Here is a 7,176-nt window from a genome sequence, read left to right as displayed (position 1 = left end):
ATATATATAGATATATATAGATATATATTATCTATCTAGAAATATGGGGAAGAAATGTTGGTTTGTGTTTGATCATGCAACAGCTTAACATTTTTAAGATTTTCAGATTCTTATTTTAGTTATTGGTAGTGACAGTGTTTAGCCATTCTAGCAGGTTTATTCTTTTATAGGCTGTTGTTTCCAAGAATATAAAATGTATGCTCTGAACTGCATACCTAGTTTTAAAATTCTGAGTGGGATTTGTTGCGGGGCATTGTTTCAGTCTCATGAACTATTTCATTAAGTGGTAGAGTAACCCATACATTAGGTATTGGTCAACATACCAGTTTAATAATTAATATGTAGTTTTCATATATGGGTATCCCGGAAAGTTCTTTTTTTTTTCTTTATTTGTCCATTTGTTTTAACAGCCTGTATGATAAAATTGGGCAAGCTTACTCTCAATATTTATACAGAGGGTGCCAAAAAAATGTATACACATTTTAAGGAAAAAAATATTAAAATTGTATAACTCAATATATACCAATAACAAAAGATGAATGCAAGTCACATTTGACTTCTGCAGTTACAAGAGGTGCTCAGAGTGGTTACCATCAATGTCTAGACACTTCTGATTATGGCAAACTACTGCTTGAACATAGATAACATCTCTTAAAATGTGTATACATTTTTTTGGCACCCCCGGTATTTATATGACGAAGAAAATGTTAGCAATTTTGTTTTCTCTCCTAAGATACATCAAGACCATAGGACACTTAGGTATTTTAGAAAAGTGTACAATATTAATGTGCCACATAAAATTGTATGTCTTAGCTTCATAAAAAATGACAGGTTAAAAATTCCAGACAGAAAATATTTTGAATATTTAAGTGATTTTGTTCATGTTAAAATGGTAACATACACTGAAATATACATGTTGAGAAGTTGAGACTTCCATTTTCATATTTCATTTGCAATGTGTAAATGTTTTTGTCTCAGAATGAGATAATAGATTGAGTTCAAAACTAGAGCTAGAATATTGTATTTTAATTATCAATGCCAAAAAACTTAACTTTGAAAGAGATAAATTTACTGTTAAGAAACCTATCCTATATGCAATCATATATGGTTTTTCTCTTTGTATTCAGCTTAAAGTAATAGCTACCAGAAAACTATGTGATCGTGATTCATTTTTAGTTGCTTTTAGATATTTTTCCAGACCTTTACTAGGCACTTCTGGAAATCAGCCAGACGACTAAGCAGATTCAAAAGGTGTTCTTCAGCTATCATACCTTAATTACACGATCTTACATTGAGTAACTAATTTGTCTAAATCACTATGCTAGGCAGAGTTGAAGATGTGTAAAAAAAAAAGAAATAAGTGCTGAGGGAGACTGGGGAAGGATGGCAGAGATTTGGGGATGGCAGGGAAGGCTTCATGGGAGGGAACATCTAGACTGAGTCATACAGGGTAAGTGGGAGCATGAATGAGAGAGGTGTGAAAGGAACAAAATGAGAACTAAGGCAAAGTCTCTTCTGTTGGCCTTCTTTGAACCCTTCTGTGTGGTTTCCTCTTTTATGTCTTGCCTGCCCATCACGTGCAGCTTGTGTGATAAGAGGGACCTTGGAAACACCTCCTCAGAAGGCCCCATCCTGGGGAGGTCTAGTAGGACTAGAGTCTCAGGGAACAAAGCCAGTTCTAGTTTGGGCCTCAGAGAAAAGGGGTGTGTTCACATGGCCCCTACTCCCAGGCCCAATGGCGAGATCCAGGGATCAAGATAAGGGTCTGGAGGAGGCCTCAGCTTGCCTCTAGTCTGGACAGATGTCATATGCTGGTTCCAGTGTGAACCAGCAGTCCTCAGCAGAGTATGAGACAGAGTATGTGTGGCCAAAGCCCTAACGTGTCATTAAGAAATTTCACTTTCCTGGGCTTCCCCTGTGCAGTGTCTGTCACGCATGGCAAACTAGTGTGTGGTGGGTCATGGATTCCTGGATTCCGGGACCCCACTAACTGCTGTCATGGCTGTGTGCACACCTTGCATTAGATATTAGCTTAAACACATCCCTCATGCTGCCTTTAATCTACAGTGCCCTATGAGATAGCTGTTATGTTGCCCATTTTATAGTAGAGGGCTCGAGGTTCAGGGCCATGAACCAAGTTTCTCAGTACCACCGAGCAGGGGGCAGTCAGTAGTCAAAGCGAGGTCTGTTTGCTACCAAGCCAAAACATTAAAGGACTGCTTTTTATGCTCTTCCTAATCTCACTGTCTGGCTGTAATAGTAAAAAATGAATGAAAGAATACAAAACAAAATTTAATCTTCATTATTTATCTTTTTTGTATTTCATACTTTTATTCATGTTCACGTTATGAAGTGCAATTGATTGCAATTCTTTTTGTGAACAGTTGACATTTTCATTTTCTAATTAGTGCATTTGTTTTGTTCACCTTTCTGACTAAAGAGAATTGTTTTGAACTTTACATTCTAATTCTGAATTTCAGTTTTAAAAGGGGAGTAGCAAAAACCTCTATCATAAGACAATTCTTTTTTTTTTTTTCAAATTCATTGATTAATACTTAAACACTTTCCTTTGGGGTTCTGGTAAAGAAAGATGGCATTATGGCTTCAAATTGTGAGCCAAGGAAGTGAGTATCCTTTCAAGTAAGGGTCTCGCCCCCGTGCAGGAGCTTAGCTCTTGCTGCAGACAGTGCAATGTGTGCTGGGTTCTGTCCTTGAGAAAAACACTCTGAAGGATCACACCACCTATGAGAGCTCTAATGAAAGTGTGGTCCCCAGAGTAAGGCAGCTTCTTGTTCTCTTTGCTGAGTTCACCTCCGGTGACCTTGCAGTACTTTTATTCTCTGCTCAGGCTACCCCTAGGGGGGGAACAAGAATACTATAAACCAAACTTTTTTTGTCTTTCAGTCACTGCAGTGAATGTGGACCACATTTCAGTCTTTGTACAAAATTTCCACTTCCTTCACTCAACATTCATTAACCAACCCCACCCCATGTGTGGCTATTGTTATCATGCCCAAGGCTTCAGCAAGTAATACAGTGTATAGCAGTCAGTCGTGTAATCAGGTGTTTCTATGCCATGAAGTTGATTCAAAGCCTTATTTTACATTTCACAAGGGAAACTCTGTCATGCCCTTAGACCAATCAAGGAGACATCAAATCTTTGATTCTGAACTGATGGTGTTGGGACACATCCTCATCCCTAAGCTGATTCAGGGGTGAGCACACAGAGGCATGACTAGGCACTGGCTGCTCCAAAGGGCACCATGCACATTGTCTTCAGTGTGATGGGCACCCCCTGGCATTGGCAGTGGGGTACCCTGCAGGTGAGTTTGGACAGATAGGTCATGAAAGATCCTTTAATGAGAAATGCATGACTCCTGAGGACAATGCCACATTACAAATCAGTGAGGCAAAATAGTACAATATGAAGTATGAAGTATAGTATGAAGCCTAGAGTCTGATTATCATGAGTTCAAATGCTAGCTTATTTATCTCAGTGACTTTTTGGGCAAACATCTTAACTCCTCCAGGCCTCAGTCTTGTCATCTGTAAATAGGGTTAGTAGCAATATCTACCATATAGTTATTATGCGAATTAGGTAAGTTCATATTTGTAAAACACGTAGACACTGCCTGACATATAGTATTATATAAGTATGTTACAAAATTTAGAAACAAGTTTGAGTCATCATCCTGTTGATGCTTAGTAAAATTAGATATGAATCACATGATCAAGATTGTCAATAATTTTTCCCTTTTCTCAATTGTTGAAGTAGTTATTATTGCTTCAAATTAGAAAAATTTTGATTTTAATTGTTTTACGCACTTGTGCATACTTACGTATGTCACAGTCCTTTAAAATGAGAATGAAAACAAATTAAAATTCTATAACCATTATGGAAATACACATGCACAAGGATGTTCTTTGCTGTACTATTCCTAATGGAGGAAAATTGGAAAACAACTTAGACGCCTACCAGTGGGAAACTACATACATGGTGACATATTCATAAAATGTGATGATATGCATTATTTAACATAAATGAATTAGTTCTACATGAAAAAAGGGGTACATTTCAAGAACAATGTTAAGCATAAAGAATGCCAGAAGAATGATATGTACTGGATATATAATAAACTTGCCATTCAAAAACTTGCCAAAGAAAGCTAAATCCTATTTTGGATGCATACATATATAGAAATGTGTAATAAACACACAAATGTGAAGGATATATAACCATATAAAAATGGTGATTTGAGCAAGGAGAGAAGAGATTGGAATCTGGCAGGGACAGAACAGGGTCTTCTATTTCATCTGTAACATTTTCTTTCTCAAAATAAATAAATAAATAAATAATAAATAAACATACATATATAAATCTGAAGCAAACATGACAAAATGTTAACATTTATTAAGTCAGATTGGAGGTTACCTTATTACATTATTCTCTAATCTTTTTATTTATATTTAAACATATTGATAATAAAAATAATAATTAACAGAATCCATTTAAACGCCAAACCATAATTCTAAAGTTTCTACCCATGGATTTTATTACTTTTTCTAGTTAATTAAAAAAAAAAAAGAATTATGAAGCATTAACATACCACCCATTGTGCTGGTATTTCTTATGAATGGCCCTATTTCATGAGGCTTAGGAAGCTCTTTGGCACACTGGCTCTAAAGGATGCGTTCTCATTATTCTAGGAAGAATGTTAATGGCTTTTGTACATTAGTGTTAATGAGAGTCATGTAGATAAATCCCTCCGTAGTCCTTTTAAGGACTAAGTTGCATTTTTTGCTCAACCAAAAAAAACGCTCTCTCACCGTCCTGATTAATTCTGCCAGGCCAGCGCATTGCATGTTTTCAGGTGCTTCAAATGAGATAATATGGAAGCATTTATTTAGGGTGTTTTGCTTTGCAACCTTTTTCAGCAGAAGAGCAAGGCAACTAATCATTCCTGTGAATCTATGTAATAAATTACACTTTGAGTATGTTATTGATTGGTGGGACAAACAGCACCATGACTCAGATTTTCAATGTGACATATTGAGATGTGGCTGGTGTGCTCCGAGTTTGGCAATTCTCTGTTCACTGTGTAAATTAACTGGGACAATGACCTATGACTATAGATTTGCAGCTTTGTGGTTAAATACGCAATTGACCTTTTTATGTCCTATATACAGTGTAAAATGGTCACCAAATTAATTCTGTCAGACGCCTGCATTCTAACTAGAAAACAATTTTTATTGTCTGGAACATGAATGTTTATAGTAGGTATATTTTTAAGGACCTTGATTTCAATGCTATTTAGTATTGTTAAGATTATTAAACATGAAATTCATTCAGACGTTCTTTATTATTTATTGGCTGCTCACAATGTACTGTTGGGTCCTAGAGATAAAGTGGTGACCAAGACAATGACATGCTATTTAAATTGTTAACAATTGAGTAAATAACAGAGTCTACAAAACAGGTCATTATAAAATAGTGAGATTAGTACTATATGTGGGCTATATAAAAGATGTGAAAGGAGCACATTACAGGGACACCAAACTCAGTCTTAGGAAGATCAAGGTGAGGGGTCAAGGAAGGCTGCCTGGTGGTATAGTCTATGTTGATCCTTCATTTGGAGACTGGAGGAAGAATCGTCCAAGCAGGGAAATCAGCACATGGAAAAGCCCAGAGACAAGAGAAGAGAAAGCATACTTTGGGCCAAATGTTCAGGTTGTTACTTTGATGTGAAGAGCCTTTACTACTCTGGGGTTGTCTCTCACTGGAATTCCTAGCTCAAGTCATCTGAGGAGGGCAATGGAATGTCAACCATTTGAAAATCTTAGATTAATCCTCAGCCCAATCAATGCCCAGGCCCCATCCAAAACCAATTAAATCAGAATTTCTGGGGGCTGGTTGCAGGTGTGGAGATTTTTTAAAAACCTCTCAAGAAAATATGAATATTCAGTCAGATTGAGAATCATGAATTTACTAGATAAATCCTGAGAGGTGTTGATTTATCAGGTGTGTAGACAAGTAAGAAATACTGTGCCAGGGCATTGACAAAATGAACCGGCTATAAAGAAATGACCTTGGGGATCATATCCACCAGCTACGCATCTAAGTGCAAAGCAGTAAATGTGACTCATATTCTAGAACTGGCTCTTGACGTATTCAGATAGATAGCACTTCACACTTTTTTCAATTATTCTCTTACTCCAAAACACTTCACTAACACATATGTCAGTATGCTAGGTGCTGTGTGTNATACAGATTAAAATCACCCAAGGGAAGAACTTCATAGGGCAAAGTCCAAGAGAAGTATCAAGGCCAGAGCCTCCATTGTCCTCTCCCTGTGGAATCACCATGTGTTACTTTCCCAGCACCAATGTGTGACAATATGGACAAAATATTGCCAACCAGAAAAACTTGCTAGACCCTCTGTGTTCAGGGTTTTTATTGGGGCTCCTTTGCATAGACAATGTTAATTGTCCATTTGTCTGACCTCAGTCTCCAGTTTCTGAGCATGACTGAAAGTCTCCATCCTAAATCACACTGTTGGTCTTTCTGGCATGGCCAGCCCCTACCCTAAATGATATTGTTAGCTTAGGACAAATCTCAGACCTATTTGGGGGCAAGGTTAAATTCTTTACTACCCAGCTACATTATGTAGGAGGTTTGGCCTGGGAAAAGACCAGCTGTGTTAAAAATCAGGATAATACTAATAACAGCTACTTGCCAGGCACCATGTCAAGCATTTTACAAATATCTCATTTAATCCTCACAACCACCCTGGGAGGCAGGTCCACCTAGTAGTTCCAGTGTGTAGAGGAGGAAAATTGAGGTTGATGTAGACTAAGCTGCACAGTAGCATCATACACACAGTGCACGGGAGAGCCTGGGTTAGAGCTCACTGCTGAATGGCTCCAGTGCCCTCCCCGTGTTGCCCTGCCAAAGGGAAGACATGGCCGCCATATACATGACTCCAAAGGGCTCCATCGCTGTTGTCTTCTCTGAGAAGATTGCCCCCTCGAGCTGGGCAACCAAGCAACCCCAAGGCAAAGGGCCATCCTGGAAGTCTCACTACCTAAATCAAAAGGAAGGAAGTCTTGGCAAGGCTTTTCAGAGCAAGAAACTGCACATATGGATAATCGCTAAAGATACAACAAAGTTAAAGTTCT

Source organism: Hipposideros armiger, unplaced genomic scaffold, assembly GCF_001890085.2.
Source record: "Hipposideros armiger isolate ML-2016 unplaced genomic scaffold, ASM189008v1 scaffold_839, whole genome shotgun sequence".
NCBI lineage: Eukaryota > Metazoa > Chordata > Mammalia > Chiroptera > Hipposideridae > Hipposideros > Hipposideros armiger.
Note: the sequence above shows the minus strand (reverse complement) of the source record.